The 26,819-nt window shown below is 42.0% G+C and overlaps 1 long non-coding RNA gene across 1 annotated transcript in view; it reads right to left on the reverse strand.

Moving 5' to 3' along the window:
* The window catches only part of LOC130272541 (uncharacterized), a 40,175-nt gene extending 16,928 nt beyond the window's left edge, over positions 1-23,247 (reverse strand). The window contains exons 1-2 of the long non-coding RNA XR_008843605.1: positions 23,198-23,247; positions 286-421 (exon numbers count right to left, since the gene is read on the reverse strand). This is a non-coding gene — a long non-coding RNA (uncharacterized LOC130272541). The remainder of the gene's footprint in view (positions 1-285; positions 422-23,197) is intronic.
* Positions 23,248-26,819: the final 3,572 nt, after the last annotated feature.

The following is a 26,819-nucleotide window of genomic DNA, read 5'->3' on the forward strand; positions in this document are numbered from 1 at the left end:
TCCGTTTTTACATGAAATTTTTTTTTAATGGCAAGTTATACCAATTTAAATTTGGCTCTTTTTCCGTCCATAATCGGCCCTATAAAAACACAGAACGTCAACTATTTTTAGAACTCGAGTTTTAAAATTGCGCTTTTTATGGATGTTTTACCACTCCCCCCCCCCCCCCCCAAAAAAAAATAACAAATTAAAATACATTGTGTGAACAAGACCCAGGGGTCAAGTCCTGCAGGAACACGTGGGAACTGAGTTCCTGCATTTTTTCTACAACAGGAGCACCATTACCGTTAGCAGGAGTCCTGCAGGACCAGCCCTTGAGTGAAAATCGTGGGTGAGTTCCTTCACTTTTTTTCACATATTTCTTTTGCTGACAATTATCTGAAGATTTGTTGCACATCTTGACACTCTTCATTGGGGAAATCTGTAAAAAAAAAAATGCTGAAAATCTGCAAAATATCCACTACATAGCAACATCACCTTGGGGCAGTGTTTCCCAAGCAGTATGCCTCCAGCTGTTTTAAATCTACAACTGCCAGCATGTCAACTTTTCAAGTGCACAGGAAATGTTTCTGGTGTTTTATTTTTGTTTTTAAATATACCTTATCTGAATGTGCTTTGAGGGTTGAAGGAAAATGACAGGATATATATATATATATATATATATATATATATATATATATATATATTGTCATTTAATATATATATATATATATATATATATATATATTGAATATTAAATCTGACTGATTACATGCTGTGAATTGGATTCTATTTACCGATTTCCCTTTGTGTGAGTGACCATACCCAAAGGCAGTGTTTCCCAACTAATGTGCTATTGTGCCACCAGTTGTAGCAACACTACAACTCCCAGCATTCCCGGGCATGCTTAGAGTTGTAGTTTTGAAACAGCTGGAGGCACGCAAATATCAGGATAAATACAGTATATATATAAAAATATTTATGAATGTGCTTTGAAAACGACAGGATAAATAAATAGAAATAAATGTATATATATATATATATATATATATATATAGTAAATATTTAAGCTCGCTTACATGCTGTGGATTCTACTTGCGGTTTTCCTTGCGTGTGAGTGCACAAACCCAAAGGTAGAGTTTCCCAACCAGTATGGCACCAGTTGTAGCAAAACCGCTGCATGCTGGGAGTTGGAGTTTTGAAACAGCTGGAGGCACACTGGTTGGGAAACACTGCCTTAGGGTATGTTCACACATAGCACACAGGGCAATCCGCAAGTAGCATGAGTGAGATTTAATATTGTATATATATATATATATATATATATATATATATATATATCAAATATTTATCCTGCCAATTTCCGAAGCACATTCAGACAATATATATGTGTTAACAAAAGAAAAACACTAGAAAACATTTCCTGCGCGCCTGACAAGTTGACAAAACATTTCTCCTATCTTTCTCTAATTGAGCCCAGGTTACAAAAGCAGACATTATAATATTAATAATAGTTACATGGATATTTGTAGATACTATGTCACCCTTCAGTCCATTTTTTTCCCCAGACAATGGCACCTTTAAAATAAAATAAAAAATTTAAAAAAAGACGAGATTTGAACACAGAACATAACACACGCACTATGAATGCCACTTCTTTCTATCTTACATTTAAAAAAAAAAAAAGAAAAAAAAACATCATTGAAATCAGAAAGTTCATTTACAAAGGACTGGCAGTTGCAATCAAAGCGATAATGCAGTGCTGAGAAAAAAGGGTAATTGGTTTGGTAAAGATCGCTTTCCATTACACCATAAAGCACTACACAATAGGAAAGGTCGTCAATTAAGCAATCATGAATACCAAGTACTGAAGCTGATGAAAGTAGGGCAGTGGTTTAAATAGATTTGCAAGCAATTTACCTTTTCACAATGTTGGCAATCTGATGCAATTTGCTTGCAATTTTGTGTGCTTTCAGTACACTTGAAGCTGACACTACAACGACCAAATGGCAAAGAGGCCTGCATAGAAAATGTAAAACTATCTTGGCTGCATCAGGCAACCAGAATAGTGGTTCATCAAGAAAATTACAACAATTAACATAAGTGCTGAAAAAAAAAAAATCAACACTTTAAATGTCACACTCACTAGTCTGTCCAAGGACTTTAAAAGTGCCATCTCCATTGCTGGACTAACGGTAAATATGAAGCAATCACCGACGCGCTTCGAAGGCTGATGGCTTTACAATTGATGTGACATTCTCCGAGTGAACAAATAGCTGCTCGTTTCGGGAAAGCAACAATATTATTATTATTTTTTTATTTTCCTTAAATGTGAAACATGAAATATCTATAGATAGGCCAGACATCTATCAACAAAGATGTATTGAATATTTATAAATAGGCATCTGATGGCGGATAAATATATTTGGTTATGTGTATTTATGTTTGTAGCTCTGGAAATTAAAGCAGAAGCTCCTGTTTTTGTATCAGGAAAACCGACTACACGGAAGAATTGCTGAGGAAGTCAATGATGGATAGACGGCAGCTGCGGGTGGCAAATTTTACAAGTTCACCTCTCTGCTGGATGCTAACTTGAGCTATCTTAAGAAAGACAGAATTACGCTGTAGTGCTGCTTATTACATGGTGGTAACATTTCTTACCAACTACTATCTCATTGTAGAGATAATGAGCACAAGTGTCATATCATTGGAATTAGAATATGTCACGTGACTGACCTGACTATTATCAGTGGGCAATCCCTGCAGAACGGCGCGCGCTCAGCCCATTAGATGCTTCAGAATTTGTTGAATCACCTTTTGGGATGTCGGTAGACACAACAAAATGTGTGTGTATTTTTATAGCGTGCTGTCAATTCCTCGCTTACTTTCTTCTTTGCAGTTGATAGGCTGGTGTATAATTCTGATCTTTAGCGATGATAAGAATATTGTTCTAATTGGCTGCACAAGGAAATGACAGCTTATGTATTGTGATGTGTCAAAGGGAAGGTGCCCAGTTGACACTCATAAGCCGATCATTTGTGTCACAGAGCGAATATTGGATATGACTAATTGTTAATGATGTCACTAATCGGTTATGGCTTCTGCATTTTAGTCAATGGGTGTTTTTTAGTTTGTTGTTTCTTTATAACCTACTTTTTTTGTAAGAAATAGGAAACAGATTCTACCATAATTAGGGGGTAAAAATCAATGCTTGCTTTATTGATAATCTTCGGACAGGGATCAAAACAGAGATAACGTCTGACGTGTTTCGCACCTAGGTGCTTAATCATAGACTGGTCTACGATTAAGCACCTAGGTGCGTAACGCGTCAGACGTTATCTCTGTTTTGATCCCTGTTCGAAGATTATCAATTAAGAAAGCATTGATTTTTACCTGCATATCCCAAGTGCTGGACAACCTTCTTTCTTCTAATAGTGCACATAGCCGAGGGCGGGACTGGCGTGTCTGTGCACAGGTGATGCAGTGAGACCCGAAGGAAGTGAGCGGTGTATACCTACACACTATAATTACGGGGTCTCCAACCTGTAAACCACAAGTCCCAGCATACAATGCATCTGTATTTTTCACAGGATGCTGTTATTTGTAATTTTGGGACAGCTGTAAAGCCACCACTGCCATAGATTATGGCAAATTATAGAAAACATGTTATACCGAGTCAAGGGTCTAGCTTGGAGGGGGGGCAAGTGGGAGTGCTATAAAATGGTTTCAGGATTAGAAAAACAGAGCTGATTTCTGCCAGAAACAGCGCCCCACCTGTCCTCAGGTTGTGTGCAGTATTACAGCTCATTCCCATTGATATAAATGTAGTCAATGGAGTAAATATTGCTAAAAGTGGATAACCACTTTTATATTAGCAACATAGAAAGCATAAATGAATAGATTCCACTTTTTTCACAATGGCAAGTGCTCCAGTATATAATAAATTTGGCATTTGACCTTTAGACTTGTCTAACTTTTTATACAGACTATTGGTTTGCTAACTTTGTGGTAATATTGTACCCCAAATTATGGCACAATTTTAGCACATTATGTCATATTTTAAACCATGCCTCTTTCCAGCTGCAACCCTTTCACACTAAGACAGACTCCTTTTCCAACTAACCAGTGTCTAAAACAAGTTATGACTATGATACAGTTTCGTCTACAAGATGCACCAAACTTCTACAAAATGCACCAAATTTTGGAAAATTTTACAACAAGGTCTAGGCACAAACTTTTTGGTAAATTATTCTCACTGTATTAAATGGGTTTTCAAGGACTGATATACTGATGGCGTGTTTGATCATCAGGGCCTATCCCTTGGGATCCCACTGATGAACATAAAAAAGGGGCCAAAGTGTTACTAGAGGCACACTAGGGTTTCTATATGGCCAGCTATGCCTGGTACTGGAGCATCTCAATTTATTCAAAATTGATGGTGGTCCTATTATCTGGACTCGCTGATTAAATATTGGCAGTTTATCATAGAAAGAGGTCATCAATTTTTAAGTCCAAGAAAACACCTTAGGGAACCTTTCAGCAGGTAAGACCATTGTCAGCTGCTGGTATGGGCTAATAGGGCACATAACAATGACTAAGATGTTACCTTGTCCTCGATGCACCATTTTTCTGTAAAATGCATTTTAAACAACATGCACTGTTATTGATGTAGCAGCCCTTAATTGTTACTGCACATGCGTGAGACTTTAGAGCAGGGGTCTCAAACTTGCAGCCCTCCAGATATTGCAAAACTTCAACTCCCAGCATTCCTGGCTATGTCTGGACAGCCGGTAGCTGCAGCTAATGGCTGTAGGGCATGCTGGGAGTTGAAGTTTTGCAACATCTGGAGGGCCAACTCTTTCTCCCACCCACTGCACCTACATGACTATAACTCCTCCCACTAGACCCACAGTAGCATCTCACATAGCGGAAGAGAGATATAGCTGGCTGAATTCCCAGCTGGTGTGTACAGCAGGAACAAGAAGTCTCTTACAGGATGTACACTAGACAGAAAGTCTGTTGAGAGAAGTACAGAGTCGGCATTTTGCATCAGGAGAGGAAAAGCATGAAAGTCAACAAAAATTTTATTAATCAAATATATTCATTTATTAGACAATTGCAAATAGGTTTTAACTCTAGAAATAGTTGTTTTTTTCCTATAATCTAATGCTACACTTAGCATATAATTAGTGCATATATAACTTGATAACACATTGTTGACTTGTAATGTATTGCTGTCATTTTCAATGAAATGTGTAGTCAGTGTGAAAAATTTTAACAGAGAAGAAGGCAATGAAGAATTGAGATGATAAATGTTTATGGTATGAAAAATAAAGCCTAAGAGTACGTCCACATGAGCAGATCCCCAGCGCATATTATGCTGCGAATCCGCCGCTGAAGGGCCTTTACAGGTGCCTGCTCGGAGCGGCAATATGCCGCTACAAGCAGACACACTGAAGCGATGTGCGAGTCGCTGCGCATGCGTGGTCTACTCGCACACATCGCGGCCTCTCCCCCTGCTCTATGAGCTAGGCCGAGAGCTGCCACGATGTGTGAGTATACTGCACAGGCGCACGGCAACTCGCACATTGCAGTGCATCTGCTCGTAGCGGTGGATTGCTGCTCCGAGCAGACACCTTCTCTCAAACAGATTATCCATTTTCCCCTGGTTACCATCCATAAAAACTCACCAATGAATCATCTCTACAGGCTCCCACTTTGCTATTTGCACTCAAATGAGGTTGGACAGTTTGGACAGCGTCCTAGCAACATCTGTCTGGCAGAGGGGACCAGCATTGGCACATTTTCCTAACCCATGCATTCTGTTGGGGACAGATAGCTATAATAATAAATAACACACTACAATTCTAGCCATATTGTTCATCAGACAGAAAGCTTTTTATAGCACTTGGATCCAACAGAATCAAACATGATGCTCATTTTTAGCTATTGTCTAATATTCTCAATATAATTCTATCACTTTGCATAAACCCAAGCTTACATAAATGGGCACTGTCCGAATCAAAACATTTTTATATATTGTACATCTTGACAAAACATTAGCCTTCGTGATATACATCATAAACATTTTAATTGCCTTTTTATAGAAATTATGGCTTATAAAAAAGAATACTAGGGGGTTACAGAGCAGAGTGCAGTGATTGGATGAAGATACCTGGCACAGCAGACTCAGGGAGGAAGTGAATGCATGGTGAGTGAGGGCGGGCTCAGTGCTTGCCTCGGGCACACCCCTTCCTGAGCAGCGGATGTTAAAATGAGTGACCAGCAGAACAGAGGGATTTTTCAGCCAAATACAGAAACTGAACACATAAAAAAAGGCATGTAAAAAATGTGCATGACCTAGTGAGTAACATATATAAGCATTATTTTTTTTCTGTGATATGACAGGTAGACTTTAATGCAGCCACAATAAGTCCCACTCCCCATAGGTCACCTGGAAAAAATAAAATATTGAAAATGAGGGTGATTTCTTGAAAATCTGTTCTAAAGCCATTGTTATGTGTCCACATTATCCAATTATTAGTTTTTACTGTTTTTTTAACTTTATTTAAATACCATAAATACAGTATTCCCAAATTAATCTTCCAATTTTCTGTTCGATTGGGGTCTGTAGGGTTGAACAATATTGGACAGGGAACTGCATGGAGACTTCTTGTAAAGCAACTTTCCAGTCCAGCTACAGCTGCAGTTCAAAGAAATACTTATAGTGGCATGCAGGTTTTTATCATATACAGTCATGGCCGTAAATGTTTGCACCCCTAAAATGTTTCAAAAAAATGAAGTATTTCTCACAGAAAAGGATTGCAGTAACAAATATTTTGCTATACAAATGTTTATTCCCTTTATGTGTATTGGAACTAAATCAAAAAAGGGAGGGAAAAAAGCAAATTGGACATAATGTCACACCAAACTCCAAAAATGGTCTGGACAAAATTATTGGCACCCTTAACCAAATATTTGGTTGCACACCCATTGGAAAAAATAACTGAAATCAGTCACTTCCTATAACCATCAATAAGCTTCTTACACCTCTCAGCCGGAATGTTGGACCACTCTTCCTTTGCAAACAGCAATTTTAAGATCTCTCCACAGGTGTTCAATGGGATTTAGATCTGGACTCATTGCTGGCCACTTCAGAACTCTCCAGCGCTTTGTTGCCATCCATTTCTGGGTGCTTTTTGATGTATGTTTGGGGTCATTGTCCTGCTGGAAGACCCAAGATCTCCGATGCAAACCCAGCTTTCTGACACTGGGCTGTACAGTGCGACCCAAAATCCCTTGGTAATCCTCAGATTTCATGATGCCTTGCACATATTCAAGGCACCCAGTGCCAGAGGCAGAAAAACAACCCCAAAACATCATTGAACCTCCACCATATTTCACTGTAGGTACTGTGTTATTTTCTTTGTAGGCCTCATTCCGTTTTCAGTAAACACTAGAAAGATGTGCTTCACTAAAAAGCTCTATCTTGGACTCATCTGTCCACAAGACGTTTTCCCAGAAGGATTTGGCTTACTCAAGTTCATTTTAGGAAAATGTAGCCTTGCTTTTTTATGTCTCTGTGTCAGCAGTGGGGTCCTCCTTGGTCTCCTGCCATAGAGTTTCATTTCATTTAAATGTCAACGGATAGTTTGCGCTGACACGGATGCTCCCTGAGCATGCAGGACAGCTTGAATATCTTTGGAACTTGTTTGGGGCTGCTTATCCACCATCCAGACTATCCTGCGTTGACACCTTTCATCAATTATTCTCTTCTGTCCATGCCCAGGGAGATTAGCTACAGTGCCATAGGTTGCAAACTTCTTCATAATGTTGCGCACTGTGGACAAAGGCAAATCTAGATCTCTGGAGATGGACCTGTCACCTTGAGATTGTTGATATTTTTTCACAATTTTGGTTCTTAAGTCCTCAGACAGTTGTCTTCTCCTCTTTCTGTTGTCCATGCTTAGTGTGGCACACACAGATACACAATGCAAATACTAAGTGAACTTCTCTCCTTTATATCTGTTTTCAGGTGTGATTTTTATATTGCCCACACCTGTTACTTACACCAGGTGGGTTTAAAGGAGCATCACATGCTTGAAACAATCTTATTTTTCCACAATTTTGAAAGGGTGCCAATAATTTTGTCCATTTTTGGAGTTTGGTGTGACATTATTTCCAATTTGCTTTTTTTCCTCTCTTTTTTGGTTTAGTTCCAATACATACAAAGGGAATAAACAGCAATACTTCATTTTCTTGAAAAATTTCAGGGGTGCCAACATTTACGGCCATGACTGTAAACAAAATAAAAACATTTTTCTGCTGAGTTGAGAGGAAATCTACTACCACTTTTGTATACTTATAAAATCTAACAAATACCAAGACCTCAACCCATAGGAACTTAACAAACGTCCAAGCTTCAATGAAGTGTTTATAAGGTGACTCTATCCCATGCAGGTGTAATGGAATTATGTTTCTGCATATGTCTCGCTGTAATATTATTTAATAATATAACTAGTAGCCACAAGCTATAAAGCTTCATTAATAGCACTGATCTGCTTCTATAGGGGGAAAAAACACAAAATGTTGTTACTTTTGGAAGATTTCTTATTTACACAGTTCACTTTAAAGGACAGGGGATAAGTTTTAGATCACGGGGGGTCCAAGCAGTGGAGCCCCCGCAATCTCCTGTACGGGGCCACGGCAATGTACAGGAAAGGGGGAATGCTGTCCCCGCATGACACGGCAGCCGCCATGCCCCTCCATGTATCTCTATGAGATTCATGGAGGGGCTTGCCAGCTGCCACATCATGCAAGGATGGAATGCCCCCTTTCCTGTACATTGCCGCGGCCCCATACAGGAGATCATGCGGGGACCCCAGTGCTCTGACCCCCCGCAATCTAAAACTTCTCCCCTATCCTTCGGATAGGGGATACAGTTCAGAGCACTACAGATCTCCTTTAAGCTAAAACTGACAATCTTTTTTTCTGTGGGTCAGTGCGATTAAAATGATACCCGTGCTTACATAACTTTTCTATTATTTTACTGCTTCCTAAAACAGTCAAACTTTTTTGTATAAGGGCAAATTTTTTGCACCATGAACTGTAGCTTTAATCAGTACCACATTTGCAAATATGTGATCTTTTTTGTCACTTTTTATTAAATTCTTTCTGTGATTTGATCAAAAATATGCTATTTTGGACTTTCTTACATTTTCTGATGCCATATACCGTATGGGATCATTAATATAATATTTTAAGAGTTTTGACATTTCCACACCTGTTCATACCAATGTTTATTTCTTTCTATATTTATTTATTTTTTTTTATGGGAAAAAAGGGGCAATTTAAATTTCTTCAGAGGTGGGGCTTATTTATGTTTTTGAAAACATTGTTTTACTATTCAATTCCCATATTTTATAATAGTCTTTATAATAGTCTTTCGATTTCTATTACTGTTCAGTGTTATGCAATGGCATAGCACTGATCGGTAATATCGATGATCTACTTGTATTGCTGGCCTCAAAACAGACAATACAAGAAGATCCCCCGAGACCTTCGGCCACCATCTTGACTCATCGGAAACCCTGCAATCAGGCTGTGGGTGGTCTGTTGAGTGTCTCCAAAGCCCCACAACTGTTTTAGATGCCATGAGCAGCACTGATCCCGGCATCTGAAGGGTTAATGACAGACATAGATGGGATCGCCATTTCATTTGCATAACATAAATGAACATCATGGTGCACCAAGTACCAGAGCTCCAGTATGTATATTTACACACTGTGTCCTCTAGGGGTTAAAATTATAGCAGAGTTGTATGAAAGAATTACAGGTTATTGTAATTACTTTTGTGTTACCTTACTAGTTATTTACTAGATACTTCATACAGTTTCATTATTACATTGCACTGATGAAGAGTAACCAGTATGAAACACAGTAAACTGCTATATTGGTTACATACCTCCATCAATTAACCTAAAATGGAAACTGATCACCTTGTTTTTGGAATTTACAATAAAAAAGCAATATTTTACATCCATCTCCTGTGTTGTCCTTTTCGTCAAAAAAATTCACTCTTCTCCAGAGCTACTTCCACTTGCATAATTCCAAGAAGTACATTCGCTCATTGATCAGCGGTGACATCTCTGTCAATACAAGATAATAGTGTCACTCGATGTGACTGCGTCCCGATGCCTCCCCTTATATTTAGCAACGCCGTGTCCTTTCCTAAAACCAGACAGCATGTTTAGCCGCAGATAGATTTCCTTTTCGATCACTAAGTGCCAATTCCAGAGTTACGGAAGTCTGTAAACGTGAGAGCGCGGATTAAAGGATTATCAGACGGATCTGTTATCAAGACTGTTACTTGGATGTGATGGCAAATAAAAAAAATAAAAAAAAAAAAGAATGCACAGATGGGATGAAAAAACTAAAGAAAAAAACTGACCATAACTTTGCCCTATTGTATTTCCAGCCATCTCTAATTACAGCGACATAGAAGAATAAGAGATTTAAGGGCAGGTGATGGGATAGGAGAGAAACCTGTTTGACTTAAACAGCAGCGGATCCGGCACCATCACGGCTGATGTACATCAGGCTGACAGCTAATTAGGGGAGACATGAATTTTTCCAATGTAACAGATGTTCGCTAATCAGGCCAGATTTGGAGCCCTTGCGCCAGCAACATTTCATGCACAATTTAACTATCTAAAAGGAATAAACTACTTAATGCATTGTACTGGAGGCACAGCTGTTTCACAATCAGAAAATTTGCTGTCAAAGATGTTCCCTTTAAAACTGACATGTTTTTATATAACTCTGATGGGGTGTTTATAATGTATTAATAGTTGTCAGTGAGTGCTTCTGTCATCATGAAGAAATAAAATATTTCTAAAGGTATATTAAAAGAAGCAGACTCATCTCAATTCTGAAATAAAAAAAGAGAAATCCATTCAGATCATTTAACTATATGGCATAAAGGATGATTTCAAAGACGGGGTACTTTTTTTTTTTTCACACACTTCCCCCCCTGTAAGATAAATTCTGCATGACTGTGAAAAGCTAAACAATTGCTATTAATAATAAGCTTTTAGACAACACAAATAGAAATGTGCTTTTCCACTATGCTGCGGGAGAATAACAATACAATAAAAATATGAGCTGTTTGTTCTCTGTTCCTATGTTAGACTTGATTTATTTATTTATTTTCTTTTACGTTCACATATTTTCTAAGATGTGCCTTTTTTGCCAACACTTTCAGGGTATTTTTTTCCACTTTAAAGAATTATTTGCAAAAATATTTTAACCTTTAGAGGACATTTCCAAAAATCACTTATTTGAATAGAAATCAACAGATAGGCATCTTGTTAGCGCTTTTTGTAATTTTTTAAAAACAGATTGTTAAAAAAAGAGGGATGGAATTTCGATTAATTATTTCTCGCATTATATATATTATAGTTTTAAAGGGAATTCATTGCTTAGAATTTTTTTCCCCTTTATTAGAGGCAGATACTGGAACATGTTTTTTTTATTGTTTCTATTTACTGATTGTAATTTTTTTGGTATGTTATTATGAGGGCAGCCATCTTGCCTGAGTTGTTTTTAACAGCATTTAGTAGTATGCTTTACTGCAGGATCCATGGACATAGACAGGATCTGCCTCATTCAGATGAATTGATTGTAGATATCACTGGCCACTCTCTGTGACCTTTTAGAAGGTCATTCTACATTCTAAGCTCTGTTGTGAATGGTGGTGGGTCCAGTGTTATCTATATACTGGTGTCCACTTTCACTGAACCCCTATCTGTGCTTAGAAGAAAGGCATTACTGGGAAATAATCCCTAAAGAACAGAAAGTCTCAGCTTAGTTGTAGACCTAGTGGCCAAAATGAAAACTGCAACATTTCAAGATTATTATAAAATATAGATAGCGAAATGGAAAATTAGGAAAAACATTACCAGTAATATCTAAAAAATGTTTACCATATAACTTGAGATAAACAATAGGTCATTTTCTGTTGATGCACTCCTTTTAAAATGTTAGTTAGACAATGGTTACTAACTTGTACTGCTTTCTATAATGGAATTTGTTATCTTTATAATGTTTGTTATGTGAAATTGGTCGTTCTGAAGATAAAATGACAGTCATTTGTTCCAGGTATCCATTTGTTGGTAAAAGTATCAATTGAGTTTTGGCTGTGAGGCTACAGAGTGACCATATTGCAACATATGTGTCAAATCAATATAGAGCACCTGTCACCATTTTCATACTATTGTCTTTATTTACCATTAAATTTTAAAGTAAATTATTAAAGTAAAGTAAGTATTATATTTTCTTCTTTCCCCTCTTTTCAATAATTTTTTTTCAGGTGTAAATAAGTATACATTTATATAGATAATAGATAACTCTAGATGCCTAATGTAAATGATCTTTCTTTTAGCTACCTGCTTGGGAAAGACTACATTGGACGTGGTGATGGAATAAAGCTACTGGTATATTTTGGGCCATCAACCTGGGCTACTATACCAGCTGGCACCAGTACATCCTTTCCCTTTGTACCCAATTTGTTCCTATATTATAAAATATCTACTGGAATTTGCCAGGGCAGTCAATTCATTTGTTGTCAAAAACTTCAGGTCACCATGAGTTATCTACAATCTGTCCTCGTTTTCTCATAGAACTGTACACTGTGGTTGCAAATGGAGCTGAGGTTCAGAATATCTGTATAATGTTGGCTTCACGTGTGATAGATCCACACAGGGCCGGTTCTGCCTAGTGCGTCCTCTTTATGGGGGCACCGCTCTGCCCACTGCAAGAAAGTTAGTAGCCAGCTTATCTGAAGCACAGGCCCAGCCAGCAGCGCCCCTCGTGGCAACATAATAATCTGCATTCTGCAGCGCAGCCCCACCTCCGAGGCAGAAAGGCAGGTCAGGTCCGTCCAGTATTTTGACATTGCACGCCATATATCTGCCCCAACGCCCCTCTGCTCCTGAGTGATCACATCTATCTGTCTTGGAGAAGTACTGTTTTCAGCGGCAATGCGCTCCTAAGAGGCAGACAGACAAGATCGCTGATGTCCTCTGCCTCATGACATCAGTACTCCGTCTCCTCCTCTCCACCACCGCTCGCGCTACAGAGGACTATGATGGCACTGCTGAAAGCTGATGGGGGCTTGTGTGTGGATTCTTACAGCATGTGTAAGTGCACTGTTATGTATCTTTGTTACAGTGTGTCACCCCAGTAGTATGGTAATTACATGAGGAGGGGGTCTGTTACAGTGTGTCACCCCAGAAATAATAAGATTACACAAGGAGTAAGCTGTTACCTTGTGTCACCCTAGTAATAAGGAAATTACATGAATAGGAGGTTTGTTACAGTGTGTCACCCCTGTAGTAAGGAAATTACATGAGGAGTGGGTTTTTTACAGTGTGTCACCCCAGTAGTAAGGTAATTACATGAGTAGGAAGGTTGTTACAGTGTGTCACCCAAAGAGTAAGGTAATTACATTTAGCAGAAGTTTTTTTTTTACAGTGTGTCAACCCAGTAATGAGGTAATTAAATTGCTACAGTGTGTCATCCCAGTAGTAAGCAGATTACATGAGGAGGAGGGTTGTTACAGTGTGTCACCCCAGTAGTAAGTGATTACATGAGGAGGAGGTTTGTTACAGTGTGTCATCCCAGTAGTAAGCAGATTACATGAGGAGGAGGGTTGTTACAGTGTGTCACCCCAGTAGTAAGGAGATTACATGAGGAGGAGGTTTGTTACAGTGTGTCACACCAGTAGTAAGGTGATTACACAAGGAGGGGTTTGTTACAGTGTGTCACACCAGTAGTAAGGTGATTGCATGAATAGGGTTTTTTTACAGTGTGTCACCCCAGCAGTAAGGTGATTACACGAGGATGGGGTTTGTTACAGTGTGTCACCCCAGTAGTAAGGAGATTACATGAGGAAGAGGTTTGTTACAGTGTGTCACCCCAGTAGTAAGGAGATTACACAAGAAAGAGGTTGGTTACAGTGTGTCACCCCAATAGTAAGGTGATTACATAAGGAGGGGGTTTGTTACAGTGTGTCACCCCTGTAGTAAGGTGCTTACATAAGGAGGCATTTTGTTACAGTGTGTGACCTCAGTAGTAAGGTGGGGCATGTCAAAGGGTGAAGCCAATAGGTGAGGTCAAGGGGCAGCAAAATTAGCTTTTGCATAGGGTGGCAAAAATCCATGCACTGTCAAGGATGGCTGCTGGTTAGGCCTTAAAATGTGCGTGACTGCTACTGTATACTGCTGAGTGCCGGCAAAAGGAATACACACCAGACAGAATGTTGGTATAATATGTCCTCAGCATACTGGCTAAGGAGCTGCCCAAAGGAGTTCTGTTTATTACACAGAAGTACATTGGTTTTTACATTTGACAAAAAGGGGAGGTTAGTTATCACGTCAAAATCATCATGTTATATTTTGATCGGTTATTTGAGTATTGCGTCTGTGTATATATTAGCATATTTAAGCATCCATTTCTCTCTTGGCCAAAGTTCACTTATGCTGCCCTCTCACTCTCATACTGGGAAATTCCATATATATCTCTGCCCTTCTACACAGTCTATGTCTCTTCAAATATTTTGTCTTCCAAGTTTTAGCCTCTTATCTTACTTCTTCTGGCCTCGTTCCAAGGTCTTCATCTTCTTGGTCAGCAAGTTAGCAAGCTGAAATGTCTCATAAGGAAAATAATGTTTTTCTGCAGCATATTAGCATATATTTATTTTTAATATCTATATTTATATCTATGTATATATATATATATATATATATATATATATATATTGATCAGTAATCAAAATCATAATGGTCATCCTTATCAGCACCAGCCCTGAATTTACATATATATATATATATATATATATATATATATATATATATATATAGTTGTGTATCCTCCAAATCCTCCAAAAATGAAATTCCTGCATCTTCCTACCACCAAAAACCACAGTAATTACTTGATTACTTGTAGAACTTGATTCCGAACTCTGGTCTACTACTCTTCTTAACCATCCACAATCCTGAATCATCACACATCTTCACATTTGTCATCTATCTTCATCGACCAACCCACTTGTGCCCTTTGGTCAGCCATTGACCAGCAATCCTACATAATTACCTTATTATCGTCTTACTCCTGCTTGAAGAACCTCTTCCATGCTGCATGCATTCTTTGGAATTTATTGCTCCCAACATTTAGAGTTTAACATTACCAGTTTAAGTAGGTTCTCTGGTAAAAATGTATCAATGGAATATTCTCAGAATAAATCATCAGTATATGATCGGTGAGATGATGAGACCCAGCATCCTCTGCAGATGATCAGCTCTTTGAAAGAATGGTGGCACTGAACTACGCAATGAAGCAGAAGGCCATTTATTGTGCTGTGCTTGGTCACTGCAAATCAGTCTTCATCTACTTTAATATGGGCCGATCATCAACAGTGGGTTCTGGGTCTCAGCATGTCACCAATCATATATTAATGGCCTATCTTAAAGATAGGCCATCAATAGTTTTTTACTGGTAAACCCTTTAGCCACTTATATTTTAAAGTAACCATGGACACCATGAACCATACACATATATTCCATGGACCATACACATATATTGCATGGACCATACACAGCTTGACCTGGTCACAAATATCTCTACTCTACCCTGTTCTCAGCTAACTAACTTTGTTGCATCATCCTGCACTTCATATCTATGTTGGTTCAGATATTGGCTTGATGACCTAGTAAAACAGCTTTGGATTTGTGGTGCGTTGGCAGTCTTTTCTGCTCATGTGCAGTTTACTAGAGGTTTTCTGCATGTGCACATCTTGTCTGCGCATGCACACTGGACATTCTTTACCACATAAGGTTAAGGGTGTAGATTGGTCCATGCTGATATAGGGTAGCTGTTACGCCGAGCGCTCCGGGTCCCCGCTCCTCCCCGGAGCGCTCGCTACACTTCCCTCACTGCAGCGCCCCGGTCGGTTCCACGGACCCGGGGCGCTGCGTTACCACCTCCGGCCGGGATGCGATTCGCGATGCGGGTAGCGCCCGCTCGCGATGCGCACCCCGGCTCCCGTACCTTACTCGCTCCCCGTCAGTTCTGTCCCGGCGCGCGCGGCCCCGCTCCCTAGGGCGCGCGCGCGCCGGGTCTTTGCGATTTAAAGGGCCACTGCACCGCTGATTGGTGCAGTGGTTCCAATTAGTGTTTACACCTGTGCACTTCCCTATATCACCTCACTTCCCCTTCACTCCCTCGCCGGATCTTGTTGCCCTAGTGCCAGTGAAAGCGTTCCTTGTGTGTTCCTTGCCTGTGATTCCAGACCTTCTGCCGTTGCCCCTGACTACGATCCTTGCTGCCTGCCCCGACCTTCTGCTACGTCCGACCTTGCTTCTGTCTACTCCCTTGTACCGCGCCTATCTTCAGCAGCCAGAGAGGTTGAGCCGTTGCTAGGGGATACGACCTGGTCACTACCGCCGCAGCAAGACCATCCCGCTTTGCGGCGGGCTCTGGTGAAAACCAGTAGTGACTTAGAACCGATCCTCTAGCACGGTCCACGCCAATCCCTCTCTGGCACAGAGGATCCACTACCTGCCAGCCGGCATCGTGACAGTAGATCCGGCCATGGATCCCGCTGAAGTTCCTCTGCCAGTTGTCGCTGACCTCACCACGGTGGTCGCCCAGCAGTCACAACAGATTGCGCAACAAGGCCAACAGCTGTCTCAACTGACTGTTATGCTACAACAGTTACTACCACAGCTCCAGCAATCATCTCCTCCGCCAGCTCCTGTACCTCCTCCGCAGCGAGTGGCCGCTTCTGGAATACGACTATCCTTGCCGGATAAATTTGATGGGGACTCTAAGTTTTGCCGTGGCTTTCTTTCCCAATGTTCATTACACTTGGAGATGATGTCGGACCAGTTCCCCACTGAAAGGTCTAAGGTGGCTTTCGTAGTCAGCCTGCTGTCTGGAAAAGCCCTGGCTTGGGCCACACCGCTCTGGGACCGCAATGACCCCGTCACTGCCTCTGTACACTCCTTCTTCTCGGAGATTCGAAGTGTCTTTGAGGAACCTGCCCGAGCCTCTTCTGCTGAGACTGCCCTGTTGAACCTGGTCCAGGGTAATTCTTCCGTTGGCGAGTATGCCGTACAGTTCCGTACCCTTGCTTCAGAATTGTCCTGGAATAATGAGGCACTCTGCGCGACCTTTAAAAAAGGCCTATCCAGCAACATTAAAGATGTTCTGGCCGCACGAGAAATCCCTGCTAACCTACATGAACTCATCCATCTTGCCACTCGCATTGACATGCGTTTTTCCGAACGGCGTCAGGAGCTCCGCCAGGATATGGACTCTGTTCGCACGAGGCGTTTCTTCTCCCCGGCTCCTCTCTCCTCTGGTCCCCTGCAATCTGTTCCTGTGCCTCCCGCCGTGGAGGCTATGCAGGTCGACCGGTCTCGCCTGACACCCCAAGAGAGGACACGACGCCGCATGGAGAATCTCTGCCTGTACTGTGCTAGTACCGAACACTTCCTGAGGGATTGTCCTATCCGTCCTCCCCGCCTGGAAAGACGTCCGCTGACTCCGCACAAGGGTGAGACAGTCCTTGATGTCTACTCTGCTTCTCCACGTCTTACTGTGCCTGTGCGGATGTCTGCCTCTGCCTTCTCCTTCTCTGCTGTGGCCTTCTTGGACTCTGGATCTGCAGGAAATTTCATCTTAGCCTCTCTCGTCAACAGGTTCAACATCCCGGTGACCAGTCTCGCCAGACCCCTCTACATCAATTGTGTAAACAATGAAAGATTGGACTGTACTATACGTTTCCGCACGGAGCCCCTTCTAATGTGCATCGGATCTCATCACGAGAGGATTGAACTGTTGGTCCTCCCCAATTGCACTTCTGAAATCCTTCTTGGACTTCCCTGGCTTCAACTCCATTCCCCAATCCTGGATTGGTCCACTGGGGAGATCAAGAGTTGGGGGCCCTCTTGTTCCAAGGACTGCTTAAAACCGGTTCCCAGTAAACCTTGCCGTGTCCCTGTGCTTCCTCATGTAACCGGTCTCCCTAAGGCCTATATGGACTTTGCGGACGTTTTTTGCAAAAAACAAGCTGAGACTCTACCTCCTCACAGGCCTTATGATTGTCCCATTGACCTCCTCCCGGGCACTACTCCACCCCGGGGCAGAATCTATCCTCTGTCCGTCCCAGAGACTCTTGCCATGTCTGAATACGTCCAAGAAAATTTAAAAAAGGGCTTTATCCGTAAATCCTCCTCTCCTGCCGGAGCCGGATTTTTCTTTGTGTCCAAAAAAGATGGCTCTCTACGTCCTTGCATTGACTACCGCGGTCTTAATAAAATCACGGTTAAGAACCGCTACCCCCTACCCCTCATCTCTGAACTCTTTGATCGTCTCCAAGGTGCCCATATTTTTACCAAACTGGACTTAAGAGGTGCTTATAATCTCATCCGCATCAGAGAGGGGGATGAATGGAAAACGGCATTTAACACCAGAGATGGACACTTTGAGTATCTGGTCATGCCCTTTGGTCTATGCAACGCCCCTGCCGTCTTCCAAGACTTTGTTAATGAAATTTTTCGTGATCTACTATACTCCTGTGTTGTTGTATATCTGGACGATATCCTGATTTTTTCTGCCAATCTTGAAGAACACCGCCAGCATGTCCGTATGGTTCTTCAGAGACTTCGTGATAATCAACTCTATGCCAAAATAGAGAAATGTCTGTTTGAATGCCAATCTCTTCCTTTTCTAGGATACTTGGTCTCTGGCCAGGGACTACAAATGGACCCAGATAAACTCTCTGCCGTCTTAGATTGGCCACGCCCCTCCGGACTCCGTGCCATCCAACGTTTTTTGGGGTTCGCCAATTATTACAGGCAATTTATTCCACATTTTTCTACCATTGTGGCTCCTATTGTGGCTTTAACAAAAAAAAAATGCCGATCCCAAGTCTTGGCCTCCTCAAGCGGAAGACGCCTTTAAACGACTCAAGTCTGCCTTTTCTTCGGCTCCCGTGCTCTCCAGACCTGACCCATCTAAACCCTTCCTATTGGAGGTTGATGCCTCCTCAGTGGGAGCTGGAGCTGTCCTTCTACAAAAAAACTCTTCCGGGCATGCTGTTACTTGTGGTTTTTTTTTCCAGGACCTTCTCTCCGGCGGAGAGGAACTACTCCATCGGGGATCGAGAGCTTCTAGCCATTAAATTAGCACTTGAGGAATGGAGGCATCTGCTGGAGGGATCAAGATTTCCAGTTATTATTTACACCGATCACAAGAACCTCTCCTACCTCCAGTCTGCCCAACGGCTGAATCCTCGTCAGGCCAGGTGGTCTCTGTTCTTTGCCCGATTTAATTTTGAAATTCACTTTCGGCCTGCTGATAAAAACATTAGGGCCGATGCTCTCTCTCGTTCCTCAGATGCCTCTGAAATTGAACTCTCTCCTCAACACATCATTCCTCCTGACTGCCTGATTTCCACTTCTCCAGCCTCCATCAGGCAAACTCCTCCAGGAAAGACCTTTGTTTCTCCACGCCAACGCCTTGGGATCCTCAAATGGGGTCACTCCTCCCATCTCGCAGGTCATGCGGGCATCAAGAAATCTGTGCAACTCATCTCTCGCTTCTATTGGTGGCCGACTCTAGAGACTGATGTGGTGGACTTTGTGCGAGCCTGCACTATCTGTGCCCGGGATAAGACTCCTCGCCAGAAGCCCGCTGGTTTTCTTCATCCTCTACCTGTCCCCGAACAACCTTGGTCTCTGATTGGTATGGATTTTATTACTGACTTACCCCCATCCCATGGCAACACTGTTATTTGGGTGGTCGTTGATCGATTCTCCAAAATGGCACATTTCATCCCTCTTCCTGGTCTTCCTTCAGCGCCTCAGTTGGCTAAACAATTTTTTGTACACATTTTTCGTCTTCACGGGTTGCCTACACAGATCGTCTCGGATAGAGGCGTCCAATTTGTGTCTAAATTCTGGAGGGCTCTCTGTAAACAACTCAAGATTAAATTAAATTTTTCTTCTGCATACCATCCTCAATCCAATGGACAAGTAGAGAGAATTAACCAGATCTTGGGTGACTATTTACGACATTTTGTTTCCTCCCGCCAGGATGACTGGGCAGATCTTCTACCTTGGGCCGAATTCTCGTATAATTTCAGAATCTCTGAATCTTCCTCCAAATCTCCGTTTTTCGTGGTGTACGGCCGTCACCCTCTTCCCCCCCTCCCTACCCCCTTGCCCTCTGGTCTGCCCGCTGTGGATGAAATTTCTCGTGATCTTTCCACCATATGGAAAGAGACCCAAAATTCTCTCTTACAGGCTTCTTCTCGCATGAAGAGATTCGCAGATAAGAAGAGAAGAGCTCCTCCCATTTTTTCCCCTGGAGACAAGGTATGGCTCTCCGCTAAATATGTCCGTTTCCGTGTCCCGAGCTATAAGTTGGGACCACGCTATCTTGGTCCTTTTAAAGTTTTGTGTCAAATTAATCCTGTCTCTTACAAACTTCTTCTTCCTCCTTCTCTTCGTATCCCTAATGCCTTTCACGTCTCTCTTCTTAAACCTCTCATCCTCAACCGTTTTTCTCCTAAATCTGTTCCTCCCACTCCTGTTTCCGGCTCCTCGGACATCTTCTCTGTCAAAGAGATTTTGGCCTCTAAAAAGGTCAGGGGAAGAACTTTTTTTTTAGTGGATTGGGAGGGTTGTGGTCCAGAAGAGAGGTCCTGGGAACCTGAGGACAATATCCTGGACAAAAGTCTGATCCTCAGGTTCTCAGGCCCCAAGAAGAGGGGGAGACCCAAGGGGGGGGGTACTGTTACGCCGAGCGCTCCGGGTCCCCGCTCCTCCCCGGAGCGCTCGCTACACTTCCCTCACTGCAGCGCCCCGGTCGGTTCCACGGACCCGGGGCGCTGCGTTACCACCTCCGGCCGGGATGCGATTCGCGATGCGGGTAGCGCCCGCTCGCGATGCGCACCCCGGCTCCCGTACCTTACTCGCTCCCCGTCAGTTCTGTCCCGGCGCGCGCGGCCCCGCTCCCTAGGGCGCGCGCGCGCCGGGTCTTTGCGATTTAAAGGGCCACTGCACCGCTGATTGGTGCAGTGGTTCCAATTAGTGTTTACACCTGTGCACTTCCCTATATCACCTCACTTCCCCTTCACTCCCTCGCCGGATCTTGTTGCCCTAGTGCCAGTGAAAGCGTTCCTTGTGTGTTCCTTGCCTGTGATTCCAGACCTTCTGCCGTTGCCCCTGACTACGATCCTTGCTGCCTGCCCCGACCTTCTGCTACGTCCGACCTTGCTTCTGTCTACTCCCTTGTACCGCGCCTATCTTCAGCAGCCAGAGAGGTTGAGCCGTTGCTAGGGGATACGACCTGGTCACTACCGCCGCAGCAAGACCATCCCGCTTTGCGGCGGGCTCTGGTGAAAACCAGTAGTGACTTAGAACCGATCCTCTAGCACGGTCCACGCCAATCCCTCTCTGGCACAGAGGATCCACTACCTGCCAGCCGGCATCGTGACAGTAGCACTAAAGACATGGTAGGTTGGGCACAGGCGCACACTGTTTATTTGCAATCTAACTGGTCATGAGTTGGTATTATGCCTAGTAGAGGTGTATAGAAGAATACAGAGAGTAATTGGTCATATGGTAAGGGGATGTGAAGTCTTCATCGTCATGGGGGGAGGGTATTTATTGTTATAATTGAAAGTGAATCCATGGTAGATATCACTGTATTATGATTTGTGACATACTAATACTATGGAGGCAGAATGGAACCTCCTCTTAACCTATAAGGTACAATGGAAGGCACTGTGTCATTATTGTTTTGCTTTGCACATGTTTTCTGACCAATCATTTGTAAACTATGTATATATTGATGCACTTGTAACTTGGTTAATATGCTTGAAAAAGGTTGCACACTCAGGGCATTAAAACCCTGACAATGCTGTGTACTGTGGATCTTTTGCCAGATTGGCATGTCGAGTGAGCGCTTGAGGGGTGACCAGTGCCCAGTGCTGACTCCCTTTCTTTGAGATACATTTATAGCTTTTTTTTTCTTCAATATGTCTGCAATGAACAATAAGGCACCTGACCCATGGACGTCAGGCCCTGCTTGTTCTCAGTTTACCTTACATTACTGAGGAATAATTACCAATGAAGTCTCTAGATCCTTAAGCAACACTTTACAAGATACTTACATTTTCTGGCATTCCATTTAACATTTATAAGATTTCCAGACCCAGAAATCACACAAGTTTGTAGGAGCCCAACTTCATTTTCAAGAATTGAGTTACTTCAGATCTTTTTACACAATATGCAGGTGTCTTTTCCAAAACATAATGTACTGGGGCATTCATAGGTTTATCAGGTTGCACTGAAACTCAGGAAGGGCCATATAACAATAAGCCTCAAGTGAAAAAAAAGACATTTCACTTTGACAAGGATTCAAACTAAATCATGTATAAAAAAGAGAAAAACTTATGACCCCGATTCCATATCATACGCTTATCTGCAACTAAATTCAGGCAATGAATTTTCACATTTCTTATAAGATCAAATAGTCATAGTCTCGGTCCAGCGAAGTGTGTTTCATGACCCAGAGAGCTACTGGAGTACTCTGTTAATCCTTAAAAAATGAGTAAAAATACATTATATTTCTGTATCTTTCAGTACACCATCGTACAGAGGCCACTGATACCATAAAACTGTAAAATAATCTTATAGTACTGTGAGTAGCCTATTTGCCCTTGTTCCATGACAGAAGTATTACTTAGAGTAGCAATTTAAGTAATAGAATGTACTTTCACCACCAGTATTTATGTAGTGCTATCTGTTTCATCCCAATGCCACTGAATCCATGAAAATTCAGTACTGGAGCTAAGTCATGTGACCACCAGTCTGACAACCAGAAACTTATGGTGTATAATGTGCAACAAGAAGTGATCTTTCCTGTGTCACCTGACTTCCTGTGAACTACAGGATAACCATCATTACCTATGAGATCCCTCCTGACAGCTCAAATCTCCCCTCAGCTCTACCCTTGTAGTTTATTGTTATAGCTCTATATCCCATTCCCATATCTGCCCTAAGAGACAAGGAGCTCAGTGACAATAGGTGAGTCCCTACGCTGATCAGTAGCAGTTATTCAACTAATCACACTGACTACCTCTTACATTGACTCTGTGTGATGGAGCCTGACGCTGCTCTCTCCTGTGTGTAAAAGCTGAAAGAAAGAAAAGACATGTATAATACCACTGCTGTAGTGTCACATAGTATATCATACTCTATGGTGTTAATGACTGAAAAGAATATCTATGACACATACTGCACTTAGATGTTATGTGGTGACCCAGTACAGAATCACGTGTTCTTCGGTACTCCTGCCCATCCTGTGTGACAGATGCTGCTCAATGTCCATGATGGTTCCCCTCTCCTCAGAACACTATAATGCACTATATAATATACTGTCATATAAGGGTGAATGTATTGTATTGACTATGTACTTGTTCCCTTAAATCTATTGTTGCTAAGGAGAGTATGCAGTATGCCTTGTTGTTAAGGGCAGTATGCAGTGGTAAACATGTGACTATCCGGCCAATGGGATCTCTCTAAATTCCTCCCATATATAGTTTGAGGTCAGAGTTCAGCTTTCTCTCTTAGTGCAGTGCTGAGGTACAGTTTGGAGAAGAGTGAAGTCTGTGAGGTGAATCTGAAAGGAGGCCTGAGGCCTAGTCCAGCAACCACGCATCTACTACAAGTCAACCCCACTACCCAGTTGAAATTCAAAGCCTTGCGGTAAGCCTACAGTCTCGGGGATTACTTCAGTCAAGTTAGTCAAGTCCAAGTCCACAAAGTATACCGTGGGCTGCATACCAGTCAAGTCAATTATATACAGCACAATCAACTATAAGTTCCAGAAAGCTGATAAGCTTTCCAACCTCAGGAAAGCAAGCCAGTTAACCGCAACCTTGTGTCGGAGTGATTATTTGCCCCGTGCCTGGCACAGGTGATGCTGGCCTACCTCGGGGGGTGTATATATCAACCATGCCCTGACATCATGATAAGGTTAATTACGCATTACCCTGTCCGACACCACAGTAACCTAGAGCAAGTGTAATTATTGAGACCCCACACAGGCTCTCCGCAAACCCAGAGGCATCATAGGAAGCAGTAGGAAATTATATCAGAGAGAGAGAGATAGGAATCAAGATGGCAGACAATCCATGCATGCCAAATCAGCAAAAAATGTGTACACAAGGCATGCAAAACTTCCTCTACCTTATTATTTAATAATACCCTATGCTGCACTTTATAAGCAAAAAGAACATTTTTGGAATGTGGTGCACATGATTCACATATAGTATTTTTTATTGTATACATGTGTAGGTGTTGACTTGGAATGTTCTTGAAAAATCTGGTCTAAAGAGGTTTCACCTTACAAATTGCAGGACTTAAAGGGGTACTCTGCCAAAAAAAAATCTTATCCCCTATGCGAAGGATAGGGGATAAGATGACTGATCACGGGGGGTCCTGCCGCTTGGGACCCCCATGATCTCGGCACGGCACCCCTGTCATCCTTGCACAGAACAAACTCTGCTCCATGCCGGATGACTGGCACCTACATTGTCACGCCCTCTGATAGCCATGAATGGAGGGGGTGTGGCATTACGTCACGAACACGGAAACTCCAAGCTCCAGAGCGGTCATGGCAGCATAAGATGGCCTTCACATTCTTAGAAAGGTGGTTTTAAGGACACTAGTGATCAGTGTTAGTATCTATTTCAATAGACATGTCACATGACGTTGAATGGCATTTTTTTGGTGAGAAATAGCTGCCGGCCCAACAAACATCAGGCCAACAACTGTTAAAAGTGTATGGGCACCTTAATGTCACATGGCCACAAGTCATTGCGTTGCCCTAGCCATAAGTGTGAAATGAGGTTGAGCTATGGTGCCAAATGACTTCACAGGTTAAAACATGTACTCAACCTGCCCTCAAGACAAAGGATATGCAGGAGAGGAGTTCCCTAATTGAATTGCCCTCAGGGGACCAATTCTATGTATCTACCTAACGGTGATAGACATACTGAATGAGACCATCAGGATTTGAATGCTTTGCCTAGCAGAAGACAAAACCCTTTAGTTTAGCATGAACAGTTAATTTATTGTTATATTTTCTTCGCTCTTCTGTATACTTTATCATTTTTGTTTTTTTTATTTACTGTCAGTTATTTTTTTTTTTTATTATGAAAGTACAAAGGCCCAGATTTATTAAAGAATGTCTACAGTAAAGCTATTTTCCTATGTTTATTTGGGTGGTGGGTTTGACTAGTGTGCATCTTATTTATCAAGAAGGCTGTGCTGGGAAAAGCTCTACCACATACACTTTTTCTAGACGCTTATGAGAGAGGGAAGTAGACACTTTCCCGGGTCCTGAATTTGGCAGGTTAGGTGTTTTTACTTTTTCTTTTGCTGTCTTGGGCATTGAGAAGCCATGTTACTATTTCAGACCTGGAACCTTTCAAGAACACCACCAGCCATAAGCCATGATTAGCTATAGCAAGTGAATGACATTTTGGCTAAAATTCTTTCGTTCTAACTTGTTTCTTCACTTTGGCCAACCTTTATTATGAATCGCTGTAACTGTGTTCAAGTTGCTTTTCCTCTGAACTACCTACATGTTTTATAGACTGCTCAAACTAAACCTATTTTTGATCAATAAAATGTCAAACATTCAGATTTTGCCACAGACTTTCTGTGAACGTAATGTCATGCTGACAGTTGACATTTCCTAAATGTGATTGAGCATGGTCCACAACTTTTCTCAACTTGTAATATATGAAAGATTAATATTAACATCTAAACTGCAGACTATGCACTCGTACAGCCCATATACCTAATATGTTTCACTAGGTCTTACATTTGGGATGACCATTGTGGGGTTTTCCTGGAATGCAGTGATTTGTTCCTACCCAAAGTGGTCCAAGTAAGGGACAGCTGGCTGCTTATGGATCCACATGCCCATGCAGAACCCTTTGTACCACCACAACACATACAGTGGGCACAAGAGCATTAATCCGGTCCATGGAGCAACCGATGATGACTTGGTCTCAGAAATCCCATTTACTTTTACATCAAGTAGAGAGACAGAAGCATGAGGATCACTTACTGTACCTAAGAAGTAGAGAGCACCAGAGTGCACTATGGCAAGAAGGCAAGCCAGCAGAGGTATTGTGATGTTCTGGGCAATGTGCTGACTGCAACATTCTGTGGGTACTTGGGTCCTTGCATTCATGAGGATGTTACTTTGACACATACTATCTACCTTAACATTGTTACAGACCAAGTACATCCCTTTGCGAGAGCCATTCCACACTGCGAAAAGTGTTCTGGAATAGTATGAGGAACATAGCAATGAGATCAAGGTAGTGACTTGGCACCAAAATTCCCCAGATCTAAATCGAGATCAACTGTGGGTTGTGCTGGTTGGAAAAAAAAAGTCAAACCCATGAAGGCCTAACCTTACAACTTACAGGAGTTAAATGATCTGTTGCTAATGTCTTTGTACCAGATACCACAGGACACCTTCAGTAATCTATTGGAGTCCTTACCAGAGGACTTTTAGCAGAACTAAAGGGACCTACACAACAAAAGGCTGGTGGTGTCCATGACTGTTGGACACCCTCATGCTTCTGTGGGACTCATCAGTATTTCAGAATGTATGGGGACCCCTAGTGGTGGGATTTTCAAAGGCAGTTTGCTTTAATAAAATGTGAATATTTCTTAAAGAAGTAT

The sequence above is a fragment of the Hyla sarda genome, chromosome 5 (assembly GCF_029499605.1).
Source record: "Hyla sarda isolate aHylSar1 chromosome 5, aHylSar1.hap1, whole genome shotgun sequence".
Lineage (NCBI taxonomy): Eukaryota > Metazoa > Chordata > Amphibia > Anura > Hylidae > Hyla > Hyla sarda.